Source organism: Sus scrofa, chromosome 2 (assembly GCF_054392235.1).
Source record: "Sus scrofa isolate SSC_HxYL_T2T_F1_AM1 chromosome 2, Sscrofa_HxYL_maternal_Yorkshire_Landrace_v2.0, whole genome shotgun sequence".
In the NCBI taxonomy this organism is placed as follows: Eukaryota; Metazoa; Chordata; class Mammalia; order Artiodactyla; family Suidae; genus Sus; species Sus scrofa.
The window spans coordinates 22,474,686-22,489,962 of record NC_139384.1 but is presented as its reverse complement, the minus strand read 5'-3'; the positions used below and the strand labels follow the sequence as shown (position 1 = coordinate 22,489,962).

At 38.8% G+C, this 15,277-nt stretch overlaps 1 protein-coding gene across 5 annotated transcripts in view; it reads right to left on the bottom strand.

Annotated features, from left to right (window-relative positions):
* The window catches only part of LOC146405286 (uncharacterized), a 952,516-nt gene extending 940,717 nt beyond the window's left edge, over positions 1-11,799 (bottom strand). For all 5 annotated transcript variants that reach the window (XR_014837049.1, XR_014837051.1, XR_014837052.1 and 2 more), the window contains exon 1: positions 11,617-11,799. The gene's annotated coding sequence lies outside the window, so the exon portion shown is untranslated. The remainder of the gene's footprint in view (positions 1-11,616) is intronic.
* Positions 11,800-15,277: the final 3,478 nt, after the last annotated feature.

Here is a 15,277-nt window from a genome sequence, read left to right as displayed (position 1 = left end):
TCACGCCCTGGAATATCTTTTTCTCCTACTGCATATCTTCCTCTTGTTCCTTTTCTGCTTTTCAGGATACTTTGTACAAACTAGGCTAAGTAGGAAAAGACTCAAGTCTAACTTTATTGCAAGCTTCAATACCTTCTTTTGTGATGCAAGTAGCATCTTACATCAGTTAGCTTTTGCTACATAACAAACCACTCTAAAACCTAGTAGTTTAAAATAATAACTATTTCATTGCTTCTGATTAGGGGGGTTGGCAACATGAGTAAGGTTCACCTGGGATAACTCATCTCTGCTCACATAATGTCAGCTGGCATCACTCAGATACCTAAGAACCTCAGGAGGTAAAGCTGAGATGGCTGGGGCATCTGGGACCTCTCTCCACATAGTTTATTAATCCACCAGGGTAGCCCAGGCTTCTGCATAGGACTGTAAAATTCTCTACCAGAGATGAGTACTACAAAACCTCCATAGCCTAGGCTTAGAAACTGCCCAACACCTCTTCTGCCACATTCTACTGGTTTTTAAAAGAAGCCACCAGACAGCCCAGATTCAAGGATAGAAAAAAAACAGACTTGATCTCTTGATGGGAGGAAATGCAAATAACCAATGACCTTTCTTCTTTAAAAAAAAAATGTTTTGCCTTTTTTTGGGGGGTTGGGGGTGCACCCATGGCATATGGAAGTTCCCAGGCTGGGGTCGAATCAGAGCTGCAGCTGCCAGCCTACTCCACAGCCACAGCAACGGGGGATCCCGGCCATGTTTGCAGCCTACACCACAGCTCACAGCAACTTTGGATCCTTAACCCATTGAGTGAGGCCAGGGATTGAACCCACACCTTCATGGATCCTAGTCAGGATGGTTAACCACTGAGCCATGAAGGGAACTCCCTCTTTTTTAAAAAATTATAGTTGATTTATAATGTTGTGCCAATTTCTGCTGTATAGCAGAGTGACCCAGTCATATATGTATACACACATTGTTTTTCTCATATTCCATCATGTTATATCCCGAGATATGGGATATAGTTCTCTGAGCTATACAGTAAAATCTGATTGCTTATCCATTCTAAATGCAATAGTTTGCATCTCTTAACCCCAAACTCCTGGGCCATCCCATTCCCTCCCTCTTCTCCCTTGGCAACCACAAGTCTGTTCTCTATGTCTGTAAGTTGGTTTCTGTTCTGTAGATAGGTTCATTTGTGTCATATTTTAGATTCCATTTTTTATTTGTTATGCATTTTAATTTTTTAAAATTTCACAAGCTTAAGCACAAGTGAAAATAGTAAAAATTTCACCAAATAATTGTTACAATTTTTTCATGTGTCAGTCATTAAATACTTTACATACTACATAGTATTTAATTCTTACTCAATTAATAAATAAAGGCTTGGCAAATTATGGCCTATGGACCAAAGCCAGCCTGCTGCCTGCACCTGTTTTTGTACAGCCTATAAGCTAAGAATATGTTCTACATTTTTAAATAGCTGAGGAGAAAAATTCAAAAGAAAAATAACATTTTATGACACATGAATATTATATGAAATTCAAATGTAAGTGTCTATAAATAAGGTTTATTTGGAACACAGTGTACCCATCTGAGTAAATATTATCAATCTCTACTTTCATACCACTGTAGCAGAATTAACGAGTGATAATATGGACCACACGACCTACAAACCTAAAATATTTACTACCTAGCCCTTTACAGAAAGTCTGCTGACCTCTGAAATATATACTATTTTTATCTCCCTAACATTAATTAGGAAACCAAAGCTTTAAAAACCTAAGTAACTTAGAGACAGAATTTGAACTCAGATCTGCATGCCTCCAAAACTCACACTGTACACTTAGCAAAATGACACTAACTGCCATTTGTTGGGTATATATCCTCATCATAATGCCTAATCTTCATGATAGCCATATAACAAGGTATGATTATGCCCACTTTAGCCATCAAAAAGCTGAAATGGCCTAATTTGACAAATTCTATATGCTAGTGAGTGGCAGAGCCAACATGAAATATCAGGTATTTCAGACTTCAAAGCTTGAGCTACTCGGAAAAGATACATTTACAATGGAAATATCTAACAGACACCATCTTAACCAAGTTGTCAAACTTAATATCACCAACAACAAGGCAAATAAACCTTATAAATCTTCAGATGTTAGACATGGAGAAGATAATGTCACCCATGGAATACTCCAGTCAAAACTACTTAACCACAATTAACTTCTAAGTAAACAAAATCAGACACATTTAAATCAAAAGACACTCTGCCAACAACCAGCCTTGGCTCTTCAAAAGGTCATAATCATGAAAGATAATAAAAAACTAGGGAACTGTTCTCAGTTGAAGGAAATTAAAGAAGCATGATGAGTAAATGCTGTGTGTGACCCCTGATCGGATCCTGGATCAGAGGAATAATAGAAAAGAGAGTATTGATACCACTGGAAAAGTTTGAATATAAATTGTGTATTGGAAATAGTACTATATCACTGTCGAACTTCCGACAGTTGCATTGTGATTATGTAGGAGAACATATTTGTCCTTAGGATATAGCTGCTAAAAGCGTATATAGGCAGTGTAATGATAGCTATAACTTACTCTCAGAGGTACAGCATACACACACATAAATAACTGTGTATGGTGTACATGTGTGTTGTGTGTGGACAGAAACAGACAGAAAGCAGTAGAGAGGGAAGGAAAGGTAAATGGACAGTGGTAACAACTGGTGACCATAAGTTAAGGGCATGTGGATGTACTATTCTTACAGATTTTCTGTGCCCACAGCTTTGCTCTCTTCACTATATCACATACATTTTTTTTTTAATAACAGAAAACCCTGTCTATTTGCCTCACTCTTCAGGTAGAGCCTCTTCTGCTCCTAAACACAGGTTCTGTGTGCTTCTGAAACTGAAGGAAATGTATCTCTGGACATCAGGCAACCAAGCAGTTGTAAAGGGACTTCTGTTCATACCTTACAAAAAACTTTGACACTTTGAAGAGGTCAAAGTTTCCATTAAACTTGTCATACTGAGCTAGTTTAAAGACTTTAAGCACACCGACCCCTCTTTCCACAAGCAATTGCCCAAAGGCATCTGTGTCTGGAGCACACACAGGCAGGTTACTATAAGTGCGCATTAGTCTTCAAAAGTGAAATGCCCCCCAAAATGAGTTACAGTGAAAAACACATATGACCATAAATGAAAAATAGCAAAATACATTAAGAGTTCAAAAGGCGGGAGTTGAACAGATGATCCCATTTCATGCTACATTAATATGTCACTCTAATTTTATATAGGAATAAGCCTTCATACTTCTCATCCAGAATTCTGAAAATATGTATGTATCCAAGCAGGTAAATCTATTTCATAATTGAGTGGGAGTTGTACCTCCAATGTAGGACACTCTCCAGAGTTTTTAGGCTAATAAATAGTAGGAGAAAAAAAAAAAAAACAAAGAAAGGAAGGAGGAAGGGACAGTGGGAAGGAGGGAGGGAAGGAAAGGGGGAAGGAGGAAGGAAGGAGTTCCTACCACCCCATCTAGCCTAAGCAGATTTATGTCCAAAAGCAGCAATCCTGCCTTTGTTCTTTGGAGAGAACACATAGCTTGGTTAAGAGCCTAGGTGCTAGGATTAGACAGCCTGGAGTTTATATCTTGGCTCTGCTACTTGCCAGCCATGGGGGTCCTGTTCCTAGACTGAATTTAACTATCTTTACACAAATGTCCCCATCACAAAATGGTAATAACGATATTACCTACTCCTAGAATTACCATAAGAATCTGATTGGTATAATTCATAGAAAGTGCTTAGAATAGTTCCCAATACATAACAATAAACTTTTAACTATTATTATTGTAATAATTTCAGATCAAGTATAAGGAAATTGCAAACCATCCCAGGTCCTAGTGTCAAAATTAGTATCATTTCACACAGTCATCAAATTGTCACACCAACAGTTCCCCCTTCAAGTAGTTAATCCATATATGATCAATTTATCTCACACTAAATCTCACAAAAAGAACTAGGTTTTAATCCAAATTCCATATAGCAAATCTGTCTGTAATGGCAAACTGGAGCCACATTTTCTTTCAATGATCAATTTTTGCAGTGTCAGTCCCCTTTAGCCTAACTGCCAAAAATTAATTTCCTCTCCAAGAGCCCCCTTCTCTTTTGGAGACCTTAAAGAGACATATGACAACACCCTAGTTTGTGAGGCACACCCACCACAGCACACCTTCCTATTCTGCTCCCCTTTAGTCCATGTTCCTGCCTAAGGAGCCATTAGCCTAGTTCCCTGGAGCCCATACCCATCATGTAAAGTCTCATAAATATACAAAGGATGGTATCCCCATATGCCTCCAAAACTTGCTTCTTTGGTGGACATTTGTTTGTGGATGTTGTCATTTTCTACCCCTGGTAATAGTACCTCATGTTTCTCTTGGTGAACCATGCCTCTGTCATTGTCCATCTGGGTAGTTTGAGTGGCCTGAATTCAGTACCAGCATGTGACTCCTTTCAGACTAGTAAGAGTCAGATCCAAGACTTCTATAAAAATTGTAGATGAAACTAAGGAATTAAAATGAAAAGCCAGAATTGCTAGCAACTACCTTGTCATCACAAAGGAGTCAAACTAAGACATCTGAATAGGGAGCAGAAGCCAATAGAGAGAAGAGCCAGGTTGGCAGGATAGAGAAATACCAAATGGTAATGACTTCATTTGAACCTCTTTTGATCTTCAAGCGAGAAGATCCATCCCAGAATATTCCTATTACTAGAGCTAATAGGATCAGTTTAGGTTGGCATAGCATCCTGAATGATAATTCTCCTATGCTTTTTTTTTCTTTTTTTCTTTTTTGGCCACCCCGCAGCATATGGAGTTCCTAGTCCAGGGATCAGATCTAAGCTGCAGTCAAAACCTAAGCCACAGCTGCATCAATGCCAGTTCTTTTACCCACTGTGCCAGCACTGCAGAGACACTGCCAATCTCTTTGAGCCACAGCTGGAAATCCAAACGATAATTCTTCCAATCTTTGGAGTGCCAGTCTTTCTGGGCATCTTGTGGAATGGAAGAAATGGGGCTTCCTTCTCAATTCTATGCCTAACTTAGTCAATAGCTCTGCCTGTGCTTAGAAAAATCTGCACATTCTGGTCTTAATTTTCCTAATCATAGAATTTCAAAGCCAACCCAGTTGTCCTAACCCAAAACAGACAGAAACATCATTCTGTCCTCTTTTGTTACCAATCTGACCCCCTCCCAAAGCAGAAATTCTTCCTTCTTAACAAGTTACAAAACAGAACCTGCTCTGCATCTCAATAGACAGAAATGGATACAGAGGAAAGAGAATCATCAATGAAGATTATTACTTAGCTTGTCAGAAATGCCCTGATATACATCATTACTTATCTTTGTGCTACATGAACTGCCATTTTTGCTTGTTTATCACACAGCAAGATTATATGCCACCTTACATTTTAAAAGAGGCTTGCTCATAATGCTGGACACCCAACCTCATGTTTCCTAACTTTTTCCAATCTTTTTTATTTTTGTCTTTTTATTGATTTGTTTATGTATTTATTTATTTTTAGGGCAGCACCTGTGGTATATGGAGGTTCCCAGGCTAGGGGCTGAATCAGAGCTGTAGCCACTGGCCTACACCATAGCCACAGTAACACCAGATCTGAACCGCATCTCTGACCTACACCACAGCTCATGGCAACGCCAGATCCTTAACCAACTGAGCAAGGCCAGGGATCAAACCTTCACCTTATGGATGCTAGTCAGATTTGTTTCTGCTGATCATGATGGAAACTCCCTAAAGTCCAATCTTAAAACGAATTCTCCCACTACTTGGTTTTTAGAGACATGGCTTTCTTTGGAGGAAGAAAAAAATAGAGAATTCAACTTCGGTATCATAGCTAGAAGGACCTGGCTAAACATGACTTAGTCACATGCTGTCATTTCAAGACAAATCTGTAGCAACGTTTAAATCACCTAGTCTTTCACAAAGGCATGAAAATCAATTATTCCTCTACTGATTTCTACTGTTATCTCCTAGAAAACTCGGGATGTTACTTTTAATCAGCAGCAGCAGCAGCAATACCACCATGGGCCAACAGCCCTGATATCCTTCCATTTGATAAATTTAATGAAACGGTGGAGCATATTGAAGTTTCTTTCCACCATCAATTTTTCAAGCTGTTGAATTTCACCTTTTTTTCTATCTTTCTACTTCTCCCAACTGTTAAGGTCGTTTTCAATTTCAATCTTGTTTCCAAGGCGTTAGCCAACACATCCAACTTTCTGTCAATGGGATATTTAATAAGCACACTCATTCTACTATCCAAGACATTAATGAAATTTCTAAGTACCACAATAGTACTTCTCTCGAAGTGTCTTCTCTCCCTACTCTGAAGTCACAATGACCCGTTGACAAATACTTTCAATTTGAGCCAACTGTGTACTTAATACTAAAATGAGCTAAACTCTATTTTCTCAGCTTCTTGATGAATATGACATCTGGAATTGGGTTTTAAAAGCTTTAGGAGGCATAATGAAGGGTTGAAACATGTCCATTTGCCCTTACCTGACAAAATAAAGCATAGCAACTCTATCATGTAATGAACCTAATCGTTCAGATTTTTTTTTCTATTATTTCTAAGGTACTTGAATCTTTCAGTGTTTTCTGAGTCACTAATCCTAATTTCTTGAGAGCGGCATAAATTTGAAGCCAAATACACCTGGGGCTAAATCTTGCCTCTGCCACTCTTCTTTGTTTTTCAGAGAAAAATAAAAGAAAAAAAGGGAAAAGTTTTACTTTTTTTCTGCAAGCCTGTTTCTCATCTGTAAAAGGAGCATAATTCTTAGATTTTAATGTTGTTTCAAGGACTAGCAATGTGCCTTTGCCAGTGTAAGTTCAATAAAAAGCTCTATTTTGCTGTTGTTGTTGTTGGTTCATTTGGAAGGTTATATCTACATTACAAAATCCCACTATGGTCAAGAGGTAACTTCAGGCATCTGCATAAGTTTGTATGAGGCATGAATATTCCAGTGAATTTCACGCACTTATACCCTTTCTAATTTCTTACACCCTGAGGTTTGTAAGGAGCTGACTGTGCCACTTGTTAATTAGGTGGCTCGATAATTTTTCAACTCTCAATGTCTGTTTTCCTTTGAAAAAAGCATATGATAATAGGGTATGATTCACAGCCTTCTTTCCTAGATTCTAGACCTCTTAGCACAGTCTTCAGTTGAGAGTAGCATTCAACAAATGAATGCTGTAACACAGTAACATAGTTATTACAGGAATCTTACCAATATGCTACAAATTCTGTGTCTGCTAGAATTCCTTCCACTTACTAAGTTTCCTCCGATTAAATAATACACTCTTTGCACATAAGGATCAGGCCTGTTTTGTTCAATTTCATAGATCTTGCTCCTACAACAGTGCCTGTCACACGGCAAATGCTCAGCAAGAAACTGTTGATTAAAAGACAGATAAATGAATGAATGCATGCATCTTTGAGCTTGTGCCAGTGAAGTTAAGACTTTCCAATTTTCTGAAGTACATCAGAGTTCAGTATCAAAAGATTTGGGACAACATAGAGCCTATACTTAACAACATGGTATTGTAGACTTAAAACTTTTATTAAGGAGTTCCCATCATGGCACAGTGGTTAACGAATCTGACTAGGAACCATGAGGTTGCGGGTTCGATCCCTGGCCTTGCTCAGTGGGTTAAGGATCCCGTGTTGCCGTGAGCTGTGGTGCAGGTCGCAGATGCGGCTTGAATCCCGCGTTGCTGTGGCTCTGGTGTAGGCCGGTGGCTCCAGCTCTGATTCGACCCCTAGCCTGGGAACTTCCATATGCTGTGGGAGCAGCCCTAGAAAAGGCAAAAAGACAAAAAAAAAAAAAAAAAAAAAACCTTTTATTAAGAGGGTGCATCTCGGAGTTCCCTTCGTGGCTCAGTGGTTGATGACTCCAACTAGGAACCATGAGGTTGCAGGGTTCGATCCCTGGCCTTGCTCAGTGGGTTAAGGATATGGCATTGCCATGAGCTGTGGTGTAGGTCGCAGACGCGGCTCAGATCCCGCGTTGCTGTGGCTGTGGTGTAGGCCGGTGGCTACAGCTCCAATTAGACTCTTAGCCTGGGAACCTCCATATGCCACAGGAGCCACCCTAGAAAAGGCAAAAAAGACAAAAAAAAAAAAAAGAAAGAGGGTGCATCTCATGTAAGGCTCTCTTATCTTATAAAAGGAGGAGCACAAGAAAACTTTTAGAGATGATAGATATTTTATTACTTTATTGTGGTGATAGACTCATAAGTGAATGCACATGTCCAAACACATCAAATTATATACATTAAACATGTGTAGTTTTTGGTATATCAATTTTACCTCAGTTAAGACTAATTTAAAAAAAAAGACTTTGGGACTACATCTCTAAGCTTCAACAGCATAGTTTATTTTCTGAAAACTTATGAATTCGCTCACCCATAAAAAGGATTTATTATTAAAATATAAGTCCAAACAAAACTAAAATGACTTCATGATTGTCTGACAGAGCCATGGTTCTCAAACTCTCATCCAAATTCTTCAAATGGCAGAAGAGAATGACTGAGTATCTCTGGGGGATTCAAGAACATGGATAAATACACTCCCACACATATGCCAAATGTTTTTAAGTGTCATATTTTATCCCAAGGACATAATCAGGTGTACAAAGATGTAGTCACAAAGATTTTCATGACATAATTTTCATAATTATGAAAAATTAGAACAATCTAAATGTACATAAAAATATAGTAACTAAATGAACTATAGTTTATCCTAGTTAGAAATTCCATGTAATTATTAAAAACTATATTATCTAATAATATGAAAAGATTTTCAATATGTATTGTTAAATGAAAGAAGCTGGTTACAACTTCTAGTCATCATCACTAAATTGACAATAAAATTATTTTTAAATTAAATAACCACAGAGGCAAAGGTTATAGGAGAAGATACAGAATTGTGGAACACGGAAAATAAATGGATGTGTAGTAGTTTCTTGTAACCAAAATAAATCTAAAATTTAACCTGGCTCTGGGAAGCCCTAGAAGTAGATGGTCCTTGCTACAAAAGCCCAGAAATGCTTAAGAATAAGAGCATTTTTTTTTTCTTTTTCAGTGCCACATCTGCAGCATATGGAAGTTCCCAGGCTAGGGATCGAATCAGAGCTGCAGCCACCAGCCTACACCATAACCACAGCAACTCAGGATCCGAGTTGCATCTGTGACCTACAGCACAGCTCACAGCAATGCCAGATCCTTAACCCAATGATGAAGGCCAGGGATCAAACCTGAATCCTCAGGGATACTAGTCAGGTTCGTTACCACTGAGCCACAATGAGAACTTCTTCCCCCCCCACCCCAGAGGCACTTAACTCTGAAGGAGGATGTACATGTACTTCAGAAACAAAATTGTTTGAATATCCTTACAGCAAAGTATTTGAATCCAGGATCACTCTCAAACCCCAGTACCATTACTGTAGAAAACTAGGAATTTACTCTCTGAAAAAGTTAATTCAAAAACACTCTGAACTTGGGGTCACTTGGCACAAGTGAGTTAAAGCACCATACTAAAAATATGAGTATTAAGTGAAATTTTAAATATTGAATCACGAAGTCCCTGGCCCGCTTCTTCTGCTCACCTACAAAAATGCTAAAGTCTCAAGTTCTTTCCAGCTGGGTCTTAAAGCTTTACTCAGCATTAGTTCCTTCAAAATTCTTTTGCTCAGCAAATTTCAAGTTTAAACCATATCTCAAGAGAAAATGTTTAACCTGCTAAAGAATATGTTTCAATTATATAATAGCCCTCTTTACAAGCAACTTTCATAATCTTTGTAAATGTTTATAGCTTTGTTAGTGCTGATTCTTCAGGAGGTCTACCTGGAAAAACTATATATACTTGGTATTAATTTCTTTTTATTACATGCTTAAGTTGTAAAATGGCATTTCTTAGAATCCAGTCCATAGCTTACACTTTCCACTGAACCTCATTTCTCCTTTCTCAGTTGGTTTGCATTGAAGACATATATTAGGTCTACCTTAGTGGTTCTCAATCTGGAAATGGTGGGGAAGGAGACACCTTAACTCCACCTCAGCTGTCCACTCAACTCCCATCCAAAGTGTAAATCAAGAACCAAAGAGCTTGTTTTATTATTTTTAATTTTTTATAATTTATTATTTTTTTATTTATTATTTTATTAATTTTTATAGTTGATTTACAATGTTTTGTCAATTTCTGCTATACAGCAAAGTGAGCCAGTTACATATTTATATACATTCTTTTTTCTCACATTATCCTCCACCATGTTCCATCATAAGTGATTAGATATAGTTTCCTGTGCTATACAGCAGGATCTCATTGCTTATCCATTCCAAATGCAATAGTTTGCATCTACTAACTCCAAACTCCCAGTCCATCCCACTCCCTCTCTCTCCCGCTTGGCAACCACAAGTCCAAAGGGGTCATTTGAAATTCTACATATACAGCACTGCCTCCAAAAACTTTCAGACCTTTCAACTATCTCCTAGTAGAAAATCATCATATTCTTCAAAAATGTCATGAAAATGCAAGTGCAGAGGAGCAGAAAATAGGGTAAGAACTACATCTCTACATAATGTTGACATCAGGCCAGACTGGAAAATTCAATTTGACTTTAAGACAACACTGGGGAACATGACTTCTAAGACCCCTTTTCATTTGATAACTTCTATAATTCTTTAGTGGAAATAAGAGTCTGTGTCACCTTCTGCAAGATGGCACATGACCTGGATTGGGGCAGTCACTCCTCTGGTCCAATGGGCAGGCATGGGACCTGGCCAATCACAGTGCTTCCCTACAATTTTTCAAGGTGAAGCTAGTAAGAAAGTGCCTTTTCCTCTCTGGTCATGAAACTGTAAGTACATAAGAGCAAAGCTTCTGGAGAGCATGTCCTCCACTCTGAGGGTAAGCAGGCTAAGAAAATAAAGCTAATGTACAGAGGGAAAAAAATGAAGACTACGGAGGAAAAGAGAGAATCCTGAAGGGATTTGGTCTTCATACAAGCAAGCCTATAAATTCCCCTTTTGCCTTAAATTCGTTTTGAATTGGACTGAGTTGGAATTTTGCTACTTCCAAACAAGAGGGTCTTGCTAATTTGTATTCTGTTTTAAATTATAAACCCTGGAGGGTAAAAAACCGGCTTGATAGACATTATATATGGAAATTACTACTTGAATAGTCGTGCTTGTAACGGCAACGATGATGACAATAAGCAAACTAATGAAAGCTGACATCTCACCCACTGCTTTGGCACCACCACAGCCTGTGGTAGAGGTACTATAATGTTCCCTCCACCGTTAGAGTTCAGGACACTAAGGCACAGAGATGTGAGGTAATTTGCCCAAGATGCCACAACTGAAAAGTCACACGGCCAGGATTTGAACCTAAGCACCCTGGCTCAGAGCCAACACTTTAAACCACCATAATATCCTTCCTCATCACAACCAGCCAGTTAATGTCACTGACAAAGCCCATTAACAATTCCTAGGAAATAAAAACAGAATCTGGGTAATAAAATAAAGTCTAACCTCTTTTTTCCCCTTGGTGTTTAGTCTAGTTTCACTTGTTCACAGGGTGCCGCTTGCAGAAGATGTGCCCCAGGCACTTCATACCAGAGTTTCTCGTTGGAAACAGTTTCCAACACCTCTGCTCTGCTCCAGGACTGTGTGTAGAAGAGCGCTGCGCACTACACCGCAGTTCAAGATGGCGGCAGCGGGCTGCGCGCAGAGACGCTGCTCCCGCAGCCCCGCGAGAACTCCACCCCCTCCCCGCTGACGCGAGCACGATAAAACAGCCCTGCCCACAGTTCCCGGGAAAGCATATGCTCCAGAGCTTGCGCTCGCATCTTCCCCATTCTTCGATCAAGACTAAAACTTTCCCTTGCTTCTAAACCAAATTTGGTCTCATTCGATTGGTTCAAATGGCAGCAGGCAGGAGGATCCTTGTGGGGGACCAACTCCAGGAGGGAGAGGGCGGGTCACGTTAACAACATACATTTTTTTTTTTTTTTTTTTTGCCTTTTTAGGGCCCTACCCGAGGCATATGGAAATTCCCAAGGTGGAGGTCGAATCAGAGCCACAGCTGCCAGCCTGCACCACAGCCATAGCAACAGGGGATCTGATCTGCGTCTGTGACCTACACCACAGCTCACGGCAATGCTGGATCCTTAACCCACTGAGCAAGGCCAGGGACTGAACCCACATCCTCATGGATCCTAGTCGGGTTCATTAACCGCTGAGCCACGAAGGGAATTCCCCAACATACCCTCTTAATTAAAGCATCGGAGACCAAAGTAACTATCGACTTTTTGAGAATGTTTGACCTCTGAACATTTCAACTGATTTGACATTTCAGAACACAGCGAAAGGAGCCTCATTCCACTACCAGGATTTAGGTGTGAATTTCTTGGAAAATACCCTGAGGAAACAGCTCCATCTGTAAGAAAATGAAACATGATAAATGATGACAGTCTAATGGGAAGCCCTGTGAAGGCTGAAAACTGAACTATTTCTGTTTGACTTGTGGTTTGACCTAGAGCCAGCCACTCCACCCTTGACCTCTCTGGGCTCTGTTTATTTCAGATTTAATAAATAGTAATTTTCAATATCCCCTCACAACAGGAAGAGGACATTTTTAAGGCAAATGAGCAATGCATAAAATTCACCATGTTTCTTCAGATATTAGCTAGAGAAATTTAAGAGAAGTTTGTAATATCACTGCAAAAGTATTAGTTAAAATCTAAAGAACACATAGGATTCAATAGCAGAAAAATAATCCTGTAAAAAATGGGCAGAAGACCTGAATAGACATTTTTCAGAAGAAAACAAACAGATGGTTAATGGGCACATGAAAAGATGCTCAACAGCACTAATCATCAGGGAAATGCAAATTAAAATCACAATGAGGTATCACCTTACACCAGTCATAATGGCTATAATCAAAAAATAAGAAATAGCAAGTACTGGCAAGCATGTGGAGAAAAGTGCATTGTTGGTGAGAATGTAAATTGGTGCAGCCACTATGGAAAACAGCATGAAGTTCCTCAAAAAATTAAGAATAGAACTATCATACGATCTAGCAATTCCACTTCGGGGTATTTATCTAAAGAAAAAAAAATGTACTAATTTGAAAAGATATATGCACCCCTATTTTCACTGTAGCATTATCTACAATAACCAAGATATGGAAGCAACCTAAGTGTCCACCAATAAATGAATGGATAAAGAAGATGTGTTATATTTATAGATAAAATAGAATATTACTTAGGCCATAAAAAGAATCATATCTTGCCATTTCCAACGACATGGATTGACCTAGAGAGTATTATTATAAGTGAAATAAGTTGACAGAGAAAAGCAAATACTGTATTGCACTTATATGAGGAATTTGAAAAACAAAACAAATGAACAAACAGAAAACAGAAACACATTCACAGATACAGAGAACTGGTGGTTGCCAGAGGGCAAGGGGAGGGGTAATTCGAGAAATAGGGAAAGGGGATTAAGAGGTACAAAGCTCAGTTATAAAATAAATAAATAAATCAGAGTTCCTCAGAGTGGCTCAGCAGAAAGGAATCTGACTAGCATCCACGAGAATACAGGTTCAATCCCTGGCCTTACTCAGGAGGTTAAGGATCCAGTGTTGCCCATGAGCTGTGGTGTAGGCTGCTGACCTGGCTCAGATCCCGAGTTGCTGTGGCTGTGGTGTAGGCCAGTAGCTACAGCTCCAATTTGACCCCTAGCCTGAACCTCCACATGCCATGGATGTGGCCCTAAAACGACAAAAATAAAATAAAATTAAAAAATCACCATGGGAGTGTAATGTATGAGATAAGGAATACACTCAATGGTTTTTTTTTTTTTTTTTTGTAAAACCATTGTAGGGTGACAGATGATAACTAGACATTGTGGTAATCATTTCATAATGTATAAAAATAACAAGTCGATACACTGTACACCTGAAACTAATATAATATTGTAAGTCAAGTATACGTCAATAAAAAAAGAAAAGAAATCTTTGCTCAGAGCAGGAGATCCTGGGTACACATTAATAGGTAATAGAATAAATTATGGCCATCTCAGAAATTGAAATAGAAGGCTTCAGGTAGAAAGAGAACCCAGAGTTGTGAAGACACTATAGGAGCAGAGTACTTATAGATCAAGCAAAAATTCTTATGACTTTTCTAGATGTAAACTATTATATTTAGAATGGATAAGCAATGAGGTCTTGCTATACAGCAGAGGGAACTACATCCAGTCTCTTGGGATAGACCATGATGGAGGATAATATAAGAAAGGGAATGTATATACATGTATGACTAGGTCATTTTGATGTATAGCAGAAATTGACACAACACTGTAAATCAACTACACTTTAATTTAAAAAAAAGTAAAAAAGAAACTGAAATTTAATTCACTGTGATGTTAGTGAAAAACTTTGTTGCTTTCAAATTTTTTAAAAGGGAGAGAAAAAATAAAATAATTATATAACAACAATAATAATAGCATTAGCTAAAATCTACTGAGCACTTACAAGATGCCAGCACTCTGAAATGGGCATGTATTAGCTCATTCAAGCCTCACAGCAATCCTTATATTGAAGATACTACTATTCCCATTCAACAAGTGAGGAAAGAAGATTTGAATGCTTAAATTCTTGTGGACATTTACATAGTGTGATCATTAGTTTTTGGCTTTTCTGTGGGGTTTTTTCTTCTGTCTTTTTGCCTTTTCTAGTGGCATATGGAGGTTCCCAGGCTAGGGGTCCAATTGGAGCTAGAGCCTCTGGCCTATGCCAGAGCCACAGCAACGTGGGATTCGAGCCGCGTCTGTGACCTACACCACAGTTCACGGCAATGCTGGATCCTTAACCCACTGAGCAAGGCCAGGGACCAAACCCACAACCTCATGGTTCCTAGTCGGACTCGTTAACCACTGCACCACGAAGGGAACTCCCAATTATTGGTTTTATGTGTCAATTTGGCTAGGCTATGGTGCCCAGATGTTTGTTCAAACATCAGTCTAGATGTTGCTGTGAAGGTAATTTTTTAGATGAAATTAACATTTAAATTAAACGATTTTGACTAAAGCAGATTATTCATCATAATAGAGGGAGGGCCCATCAAATCAGTTGAAGATCTTAAGAGAAAATAGAATGAGATCCTCGAAGGAAGAAGGAATTCTGCCTGCA